We start from the raw sequence: 11,992 nt of genomic DNA, 5'->3' as shown, positions 1-11,992 counted from the left end.
CAGTCTAATAGCTAGTCTAGGGAAATCCTGTCTTACACATGCAGACATATCAGATCCTTATAATCCAGAAATCATTAAGCATAAGGTATACATTGGCCACTTTGTCACTATAACGGAACAACCAGCATATAAAACTATAACAAGAGCTGTTTGAAAAACACATATGCCCCCCTGATAGCCTTAGATATTAAATGACCTTGACCTTTGACCCAGGTTCAAGAGTGATAGGGGTCATCTACTAAAGGAGACCAATCATCCTACAAAATTTGAAGGTGGTAGGTCAAACAGAGCTAAAGGTATTGAATTAAAATGGATTTTACCCTAAGTGACCTTGACCTTTGACCCTGTGACCCAGAAATTATTAAGGGTCATCTTCTCAAGAAGACTGGGTAAATCAGTTTTGCTGATATTGATCTATAAAGAATTTGATGTTAAGTGACCTTGACCTTTGACCCAGTGACCAGAAATTGATAAAGGTCATCTACTAAACGAGACCAATCAACCTATGAAATTTGAAGTCTGTAGGCCAAACAGATCTTAAGATATCACTTTAAAATGGATTTGACCCTAACTGACATTGACCTTTGACCTCATGACCCCAAAATTATCAGGAAACTAAACATCCAATCAAATATGAAGGCTCAACGTCAAATAGTTCTCAAGATAATAATCAGAAATGGATTTAACCAATTAGGACCTCATGGCTTTGATCTTTGACCAGTGACCCAAAAAAATCAATAGAGGTCATCTACTGGTCATGACCAACCTCCCTATCAAGTTTTGTGATCCTAAGCCCAAGCGTTCTCAAGTTATTGTCTGGAAACCGCTTAACTGTTCCGGGTCACTGTGACTTTGACCTTTGACCTACTGACAGGGTTCATCTTCTGGTTATGATCAACCTCCCTATCAAGTTTCATGATCCTAGGTCCAAGCGTTTTCAAGTTATCGTCCGGAAACCGTTTAACTTTTCCAGGTCACTGTGACCTTGACCTTTGATCTCAAAATCAATAGGGGTCACCTGCCGTTCATAACCAACCTCCCTATCAACTTTTGTGATCCTAGGCGCAAGCGTTCTTGTCTTTTTGAGCTATCATCCGGAAACCGATTGGTCTAAGACCGACAGACCAACCGACATCTGCAAAACATTATATCCCTCCTTCTTCGAAGGGGGGCATAATAAATATCACACTGCTTATTCCATTTCTCTAGAAGAGGAGTTTTACAATGTGATTGAATTTGAATAATTTGTCCTGTAGTTTTGCAGTAACCTTATTTAAACTGTTCAAATAATTGCTTTATCAGGTTCTCTGAATATAATCACAGCTGAGAAATTATTGAATGTTCAATAAATAGTGAAGGTGAAAAATGAATGACAAAAGAGATTATCAAGCTGGTAGCAAGTCTACACATAATAATAGTAATATGGTTTTGCTGAAACTTCATGTAAAGATATATAGAAATAACTGAACTACTTTTTTTCTCAAAGTTTCATAATAATCTAAATCAATGATTTAACCCAGTCACATCATATATTTTTATTTCCCATTGTTTTCTAATAGGTAAACACTGTTCACTTTCTATAAGTGTGAGATAGTTATCAAGGAATGTTGGCATAATTCCACAGTACCACAACATCTGCCAAGAAACTCTGCATCATAAATACAAATATTCTAACTTTAATAACTACAGGCTAATTAGTAAAGGAAGGATAAATCATCTTAGAAAAGTTTAGAGTCAGTATAAAGGAAATTAGAAGGGAATTTTAGTAACACTTTCTTTATCTCAAGAGACTTTTTATAATTATTTGAAATTGTGTGAAATGTGTAAATAAATAAGCAGTTTCCATAAAAGACCCACCACAACCTAGTGACCTACTTTTTCCTCCCACATGAACTTAAAGAAAATAATTCTGGTGGTACTGGTATAATAATAATACAGCTATACCTCAAGACGACATGTGGACTTTTTGAATTTAGGCTCTCCCTGAATTAATGTATTGTCACCACTTTATCTGCAAATTTATTCAATCTCTTTTCATTCAGTATTGTTTTGAAAACATAGGAAAATCTTACCCTGAAGAAAAAAATAGTGGTCTAAACTCAACTTATATAATACTGCAAATTTATCAGGAAACATTGTATACTTGACTGGCAATTTTCTGGCCTGACCATTGCGTACAGCAGATACTAGTTTCCAGTTTCATGCATGCATTTCACTTTGATTCACATACATGTAAGTATCTAGGTTAAATGGAATGATAACATAATCTGATAAAACGATAAAATATCATCAAAAGCAAACAATTCCCTCTGCTTCAAGAGAAATAACCAGCTGGGTAGAGTAATATCTTCCTAGATGGCAGCTATAGCTTTAGCTGTTATTTTGTTGGTAGTGCCCTTTTTAGGAGTGAGGGAGTCCATTTTTATGTACCTATTAAGCTTATTTATAGTCACCACCAGTAACCCATATGGGCGACTCCTCCAGAAGACTGTTAGTAATGTTAGTAGGATGTTAGTGCAAGATACAGGACGCTCCAATTTCAGAAGGTTTCCTGATTCTTTAGTGTACCAGGTGAAAGCACCCATACGCGGGACTCTTATCCCAATGTTCGAGGAGCGGTGGCTCAAACTCACGACCCTGGTTTCGTAGTCAGTGTTACCACTGGATCACTGCGTCCGCTCTACGAAGTCCAGGCCAGTAATGAAATATTTTAAGTCTGTCACATTTGGGGCCCAACAAGGGATTATCATAAAATAAAAAAATCTTAACATCTTTAGGCTATTAATTTTTTAGATATATCTAATATATGTCCAAACTCAACAGTCTGAATTGGTCTGTAATGGTTTAGTAGAATCTTCTCAAGTTCTGGAAAGCAATTAAGTTCTCTCCATCAAACTATGGTTTCTTCCAGTTTTAATTTAGACTAAGGTTAGTAAAGTTTAACTAAATTGTCAAATATCAATGCTTTATAAATTTCAATAACATCAAACTCATATACAACAGTTTATTGTGTTATGAAATGTAGTACATTTTTAGACCTTACAATCATATTTATTACCAATGATCAATTGTTCAAACAGAGTGACTTTAACAGGAGTATTGTGCACCCCCCATCAAACACTAACAGTGAACAAGAGCTGTCCATATGACAGCCAATGCCTAACTATTGGAATTGTTGTCCCAGAAGCAGGAATATTACTCTGAATGTTAAAATATCTATAGAAGGCATTTCAATCAAGTATCTGCATTAATTTTGGATCTATAGTAACTTGCATGCAAAACTTCTACCAGGATTTTCTAAGTCCAAAAGGGGGCATAATTTGGCCAAAATACATGTCAGAGTTATGGGACTTGATGCCATCACCTAGTTTTATAACCCCAAAGACAAAAATGAAGTTTCAAATCAATGTCGGCATTAGTTTTGGAGATATTACCAGTAACTTGCGTGCAAAACTTTAACCAGGATTGTTTAAGTCTAAAAGGGGAATGTTTGCCCAAAATAAATGTCAGAGTTATTGGACTTGACCCAGTGAGGTTGACAATTAAAAAGAAAAAATTAGTTTCAAAGCTATATGCTTTTAAATGATAGCTATACGCACTTGCATGCAAAACATTAACCAAGGTGTGATGCCGACGGCGATGCCAGGGTGAGTAGAATAGCTCGGACTATTCTTTGAATAGTCAAGCTAAAAACTATCTCCTACCTTATCAAACACAAAGCTATCTATAAGTATGCAGTTTCTTTCACATCATTTTGCCATAAAGAAAAAGAATCAAGATAGCTAAATTATAAATACTGCACATGACTGTTTTCTGACACAGTACCTCATTCCTAGTATATTACACCTGCTCAAGATTACTGCGTGAGTTATATCAAAGCTTTGTTGTTTTTTTTTCAGGCCAATTTGGGGTGGAAATTTGGCCCTGATCCCAATGGAAAATAGCATACATGTCTTTTACCCAAAGTCAAAGCTAAAATTCCCAAAGTTAAATTTTTCAACCAAGAACCTATGAAACCATTAATGTTTGAAACACATTACAGTATACTCACTTAATATATTTGTGACCATTTTTCCTTTTAAAATTATAATATAACATCTTGATAAAAGAAAAATGACATTTTCAACAATTTTCAATTTATCATGAAAATGGGGGAAGAAGTGTAACACACGTTTAGACAGTGGGATGTTTATAACTTTACTAAATTCCCAATTTAGACATTTTAAAATTTTTCCCAATTCTAAAGGCCACTGCCCCATTCCCAAATCAGTGGGGAAAAGCACTGAATAGAAATTAAAAGCTGGTGCATTCTGTACTGACCTTAGTGGTGATCGGGATAGTTTCTAATATGAAGTTGCACAAGATGGAATTTCAAATGGTGAACAGAAAATACTAAGTAACACAATCAGATTTAAAATGTACTTTAGCAGTTGCAAACACATGGAAAGATAGTTAAAAGTGCCATGTGTAGAGAGAAGAATGATCTCCAGTCTACCATGACATTACATAGCTTCAGACAGGAGTCCATTTTGATCCTGCATTTTTTATCCTGATCTAGTTTTCATCTATTCTGCATCGCACATGCTCATTAAAAATGAGAGATTCTGAAATTTTTTAAAACATTTTTAAAAAATAAAGCAAATATGTTTGATGGACTGAATGGACACTTTTTCGTAACAGCAACATTATCATACACAAAGAATTTAGCAAATGTTGCCTACTTATTAGATAAATGAGTGTAGCACTGCATGATACATATGGTCTTATTAGTCGAGAGGGTTAAGACGCTTGCATATTGAGGTGAAGGCCCCAGGTTCGATTGCTGGCTACTCCCATTGCGGTGTATCCTTGGGGAAGGCACTTTATCACAGTTGCCTCAGTTGACCCAGCTGTAAATGGGTACCAGCAAATTGCTTGGGGTAAGGAATAATTTGTTTACTATTCTTAAAATAGGGTCGCTCAAAAGGCTTTACAGAGCTTATGTTCATTGTTTCACAAAGCGACTGTAAAAAAAATACCTCAACATACCTGTGGACTTTGTAAACATGTTACCCAACTGAATTCGAGTGACAAGTCCATGAACATTTAGGACAAACTTCATTATTGATTATAAAATGGTGAATAATAATGCTTCGATGAGCATAATTTGCATTGCACAAGGAGGATGTCACTTCCCCCACTCATATTTTCATACCTTAAATAACTGCTGCTTGTCTTGATAAGTGCAAAAATCAGATGCATGACTAATCTGAAGGAACGACATCTGTAGGCTATGTCACACTTACCCAAATGATTGTAGCTGCATGTACCTTTACATTTAATAATGTTTTTTAAAATTGTCCACCATGTAGTACTTAGCTATATATATATCTGGAAAAGAATTTATTAATACCAGCTGATTCAAGAACGCGACATGGACATGGCAACATACACAGCTTCAGACACATTGGCACATCCAAGGATTCTTTTAAATATTCATTTTTCTATAGAACAGTTGGTCAGTGGAACATGTTGTCTGCTGTCGCACACACAAACCACAGCTGATTCCTTCAAAGCTCTTAAATTGTCACTGTGCCATTTCTACTAATCTCTACCCTCAATCTTTAAACAGCTACCAGTGTACAATGTTTACATAATGAAAAATTTGGAAAGTTTTATTGTTTCGCACAAGTACAAACCTGATATGTAAAAACACCATAAATCTTTATTCAGTGCCTACACATAATAGTAATTAGAAGGCCGCTGTCCAGCCACCTGTGAGTGTGTTTTAAGTGGTCTAAAAATAGTGTACAGTGTAGGCCCCTATATTAGACAAGCTTGGCTGCTTTATAATTTCCATCTTCAAATTTGCAGAATCGCTAAAGAACACATATAGCTATATTGCTAGAGCATTTTTAGGAAGATAATATCATTAAAATAACCAAAATCACTTAGAAACAGTCGAATTTTGATAAAAAAAAACCCACAAAATTTCATACAGCGCGATCGTAAATATCTTTTACATGCAATATGTAAAGTAACTAATACCAATATAATCATTAAATTCAGACTTTGGACTATAAAGTGCAAAAAACAGAACTGAAAAACATTAAAAACTGACAAAATGACAGCATTTTAAAAATATAGTAAAACGGTATCGGTGAAACACATTGAATGTTTACGAGAATATAAAATATGCATATTTATCAAAATGACACATTTATGCAGTAGGCGTGGCGTGTAATCTATCAATAACCTGTGTACTGTCAACAATCGGACGTATATAAAGGCTATGTTTTAGACGTGTTTTTAAAGTTTTAATGTTTTTAAAGTTTTAATATTAATAAAATAAAGCTTAAGAGTATAGATGTAGTTCATGGTCAGTGGCAGTTTTTCTCAGGCGCTTCAGGAGTGTTAGTAAGGTAGTCGCGGCTCTTACCCTGGATGACAAAATTTAATAAATTTAAATATATATTTCATAACCTATTTATTATTTTGGAAATTTGGACACAGTTTAGGGGGGTATAACAAAACAATACAATAACAATAAATACTCCAGCCAAGACCCAGACATGTTCCAAAATTAACACCCGGGCCTTGAATTAAGGTCCCTTTTTAATTATATCATATGAATCTAATTCTTTGGAATCGATCCAGGCGCCGACCTGTATCTGGCAACGGGTCTCAAAATTCAAATCTCGCTGGGCCTACGATTGATTAGTTAAGACTGGAAACAGTCATAACTACGCAGTGCAGCGTAAACAAATAAAAATGAATAAAACAAAACAAAACAAAACTTTATAATTTCTGACATTTGCAGCCCCCGCGTTACATTTTCACTGTCACAATATAAAACAAACTGTATGCGTCGGATTAGTTCGACTAGCCCCTATGTATGTTCAGGATTTTAACAACACACAAATGCTTGGGATTTTAACAACACAGACGACACACTTGGGAACACCTGGCCCCGCCGATGTACAGTCACCCTGCACCTCCACTGTGGACAATACAGTGTTTTTGTGGAGTATCAGCGCTGAAGTTGAAGAAGATCTGCATCATCCGACTACTACGCAAGTATAGATTTAAAACGGCATGTTTACTCAGTAAACGCAAGTGAATTAAAATGAACCTGTATTTTTTAAAATCAATACAGTGCTGTGATAATCTAACAAAACATGAATACAATCGAAATAGTAGATCAAAACTATTCTCAAACATACCTAAAAATAAACGAAAGATCCAAACCGTCCCGTGTTCTTTTGACAACTGTTTGTTTGTCGTAAAATATGTAAAAAGTATACAGTGTCTTTTAAGACTTATTTGATACCAAGTTTTACAAACAGTGTTCCTAAAATAATTTTTGAATAAATTTTAAGATTTATCTGTCAAAGAAAGCAGAAAAATATTGCAAAATAGCAACGATGACCGGCTTATCGTAAGTTGGTCTTTAACTTCCGGGTAGAACTTTGCACCAATTTTGTTTTGTTTATTTACACGTTTTATCTCCAAGTGATCCCCACGTATTCTGAAGCAGCTGTAAGAGTTATAGGTTTCCATTTTTAGAAAAGAGTGTCTGCTTTTGTTTTTCATGAATCAAGACAAAAGGGGTTCGGCCAAGGGCATAGATCCACCAGCCACCTGATGTGCCCCCAGTGCCCCCACCACTCAGTGGAGAGGGCATATAGGTTTGGTCTTGTCCTGATTTACAGTCAACTCGTCCCCAAGTCAGCTCGTCCCCCAGTCAACTCGTCCTCGATTTGGTCATTTCGTCCCCCTCGGCGATTTCAAATTGGTCATTTCGTCCCCCCTTTTTCGGCCCCCTTTTTAAAACGTATTTTGAAAAAAAATAATAATCAAAGTATGATAATAATCTGTTTTTTTCTTTCAAATAAGTATATCTATGCTTTAAGTTTGTTTTAAGAGCTTTTTGCTTTAAAAGTGATCGATTTAACAAGGAGGATTTTCAGGGGTTTTTTCTGTTTTGTTTTTGTAAGTCTGCTATGTTGGACAACATGATAGCTGTTTAAAAGTCCGTATTTGATGCTGCTTATTTTCAAACTCTTGAATAATATTAAACTTTTTATGAAACGTTTTTTTTTTTTTTTTATAATAAATGATTTCCTCACTCCAATCAACTACTAACACATTTAATTCTACTTGGGGGAAATTTTCACACATTTCATCCGGTCAATCAACAACTTCTCATGCAATTAAATACCATTAACACCTTCCAATCAGCCCAATCAACGCCTTTTAATGTGATTAATAACCTTTAACACCTTTCGCATGCAGGTATATGCTCCTTCTACTTTTTTAGAAACCACTGTTTTCCTACTTTTGAAGTATTTCTTTTTTACTTTAATGACAAAAAATTAATATAAGCATGTGACAGATATTTTATTTATTCTTTATTGTATTTCTAAATAAAACTTTCTTTTATTATGACCAGGGGTAACGATTTATTGCTCTCTCTTTTCTTACTATGATTTTTAAAAAGTTAATTAGATTTCCTATTATATTATATTTTTAATACTAAGAGCATTGTATTTATTTTTTATATTTTATTTCAGTTAATTATCTTACATTTTCAGTACATTTCTTTTATCATTTTATCAAACCTAATTATTTAAAGTTAACTATTTCCAATATAACTCCTTCAAAACTCACGATGATTTTAAATACAAGTTTTCAAAGTCAAAAATATCATAAAAATGCAAAAATGCTTAAAATATTGAGGGGGACAAAATTACCAAACGGGGGACGAGTTGACCAAATTTTATAATGAGGGGGGCGAAATGACCATTTTGGGGGACGAAATGACCAAATCGGGGACGAGTTGACCAAATTTTATGATGAGGGGGACGAAATGACCAATTTTGGGGGACGAAATGACCAAATCGGGGACGAGTTGACTGGGCCCGGGGACGAGTTGACTTGGGGACGAGTTGACTTGATACCCTTGTCCTTCTGTCCGAGCATACGAGAGAACGTTTGGTACCAAGGACAATAGGAACGGGGAATGTACTGCTTATCAGGTCTAAGTTAGTAACTTAAGAAAGACTCTAAGAAAGTGGAGTATTTACAGATTATCTGTAAATTTACAGATAATCTATAAATTTACAGATTTTTCAATCTGTAAATTTACAGATTGTGTGTATGAAAACTGATGAAATTACATTTATCCTCAAAACCGCAGCTTGGAATTAATTGGTTTATTTACAGCATGCATAAATTAAGGTCATTTGTGGGTTTCAGCCATTTTTGTTGACTTTGAGTTTTTGGCATTTTAAGAAAAATCAAAGTCAACAGAAATGACTGAAAGTTACAACTTACCTTTTTTATACATACCATAAGTAAATCAATTAATTTCAAGCTGCGATTTTGTGTCTAAATATATATTTTAGCAGTTTTTAAACACTTGATCTGTAAATTTACAGATTGAAAAATCTGTAAATTTATAGATTATCTGTAAATTTACAGATAATCTGTAAATACTCCACTTTCCTAGACCTGCTTATTGCTTAATATTGGGTATGATCTTTCTGTCGGTATCAAGTCAAAACGTGCCCTAGTCAAAGCACCTCTAGTCAAAACACCCCCCATTTTGGTCAAAACCTTTCTGTCACTTGTACTTTATAACTAAAGAAATACCCAATAAAGGTCTGTTCCTAAGAACGTCTGTGCAACAGTCCATCTGAAAAAGGTTTGTGACACGCCTAGCTCAAAAAATATTTGATATAAATTGATGTTTAACCTTGCTCATGTCTTTATCAAAAAAATATATGAACTTGCGCCCCTCCTATTTCCAGAGTTATGGCCCCTGAAATATTAAAAATGCACATTTTCACCTTGTCACGCGCCTAGCGAAAATTTTTTTTATATAAATTGATGAAACCTTGCATGAGTCTTTTATCATATGATATAAACTTGCGCACCTGGCTCCACCCCCTATTTCCAGAGTTATGGCCCCAGAAATAGTCAAAAATGCATATTGATATTGCCATAAAATTTGCACCTCTTGTACCATTTTGAACACACATCTCAAAACTGACTTTCATTGACCTTGATTTTGACATACTGAACTTAGTTTCTTCTTTCTTCCTTTTAAGATACAGCAATGAAATTTGGAGATCTTATACAGTTTTGCGCAACATTTTTATGCCACCAGCATCTACTGATGCGGGAGGCATATAGTGATTGTCCTGTCCGTCTGTTTGTCCGTCCATCCGTACGAGGTTAACCAAATGGGACCGTTTCGTCTAGCATCAATACCCCTTACTAGAATGACTTCATACTAATGCAGGTGTAACCTGTGACCATTCCTCATCTTCAGACATCACCTGACCTCAGTTTATCTATTTATACTGCAGCGCTCCTCTCTGCGAGTATTATGTGCAGCTGCGCGCCTGTACAAGAAGTTAAAAGTAGATTGGATAGGAGGATAAAAGTAATACACGGTGTGTATTGCAGTATAAACAGTCAGGGGTGTAACTGTTTTAAGTTACGTAACCTGTTTCAGTTACTTTTTCAAGCATTTTATAACCTGTATTAGTTATAAAACATAGTTAACTCAGGTAAGTTATTCAAAAAAGTCTTTTTGCTGTTCTCACAAAGTGACCTTTAAAGTGAAATAAGTAGCAATCTGTGGTTAATCAAATTCTCTTTTAGTCCCATCATGACCTGATAAGCATAATGAGATGTTAAGAGTTTTATAGCTTTAAACCTTTTGCGTAAAACTTTATCAGCCTTGCGTAAAAATTTTTACTGCATAGCTGGAAAGATAAAAGTTCAAGGATTCGGGAAATAATTGCATTAGTCACATTCAAAATGTGGAATTGGCACAGGAGAGCTATGTAATATTTTATGATAACTGAAACAAGTTATGAAAGTATAAGCAATAACTGAAATGGGTTACAAACTGTGATAACTCGAAACAGTTACGCCCTTGACTGATAAATACAGTTGATAGTGTTAAAAACAAGAAGGATTTACAGATAAAAGCAGTTTAAAAACAGGTCTATCATGTTAAGCATTGTGTACAAGTTTGGTCACACCCTGCTTAAACTGATTCAGGGTGGGGGCTTGCACAAGTTGTACTGGAAGGGCATTCCAAAGTACTATGGTGGCTGGGAAGAAAGAGTACTTATAGTAATTACAGGGAGTGAGGATCTGAGTATAGGAGTGGGGATGCATATGTCTTATTAGACAGGATGGGGGGGCTGACATAGGGGTGGAGTGGCACAGCAACCAAACCATTCACTATCTTGTAGAACATAAGGAGGCGTGAATCAGATCTCCCATCTTCAAGGGTACGCCATCTCAGCTGACATAGCATGTTTGTGACACTGCTGTAAGGGGAGTAGTCATGATTTACCCATCGCGCTGCCCTCCGCTGAATCATTTCAATCTGGTGGATGTTTTTTTGGATGTAAGGGTTCCAAACACAGCTAGCATATTCTAGCTGTGGCCTGACTAGTGATTTATAAGCTACTTCTCTAACTTTTGGGTTCTTGCATGGGATGTTTCGTTTAATGAAGTTTAGTGTTCGGGTAGCTTTGGACGTGACTAAATTGATGTGTTTATTCCAATTTAGATCTGAGGATATAGTGACCCCCAAGGTACTTAGCATCAGGAACTGTTTCCAAGACTTGGCCATGGAGTGTGTACTTTGATTTAAAAGGGTTTTTTGACCTTGTTATGTTCATAACAGTGCATTTTTAGGGGTTGAACTCCATGTCCCACTTACTTTCCCATATCTGTAACCTATTTAAGTCTTGCTGGAGGAGGTTTTCTTGGGCAGAACTATTTACAGTTAAATAGACAGCAGTGTCATCGGCGAATAACCGAACCTGTGAAATTAGATTTTCAGGCAGGTCATTAATGTAGAGTAAGAATAGAAGGGGGCCTAGGACGGAGCCCTGTGGGACTCCGGACGTTACTGGAACTTCTTCTGATGTTTTACCATTCACAAGGACAGACTGGCGCCTGCCAATCAAAAAAGACTTGACCC

The 11,992-nt window shown here is 35.7% G+C and overlaps 1 protein-coding gene across 2 annotated transcripts in view; it reads left to right on the top strand.

Moving 5' to 3' along the window:
- Positions 1-7,413: 7,413 nt before the first annotated feature.
- LOC123532890 (uncharacterized) overlaps positions 7,414-11,992 on the top strand; it is a 57,604-nt gene continuing 53,025 nt past the window's right edge. The window contains exon 1 of one of the 2 annotated variants that reach the window (XM_053517803.1): positions 7,414-7,440. The gene's annotated coding sequence lies outside the window, so the exon portion shown is untranslated. Of the gene's footprint in view, positions 7,519-11,992 lie in introns of both variants that reach the window. The other variant, XM_045314486.2, reaches the window with a different exon arrangement.

The sequence above is a fragment of the Mercenaria mercenaria genome, chromosome 11 (assembly GCF_021730395.1).
Source record: "Mercenaria mercenaria strain notata chromosome 11, MADL_Memer_1, whole genome shotgun sequence".
In the NCBI taxonomy this organism is placed as follows: domain Eukaryota; kingdom Metazoa; phylum Mollusca; class Bivalvia; order Venerida; family Veneridae; genus Mercenaria; species Mercenaria mercenaria.
This window is presented reverse-complemented; position numbering and strand designations above follow the sequence as displayed.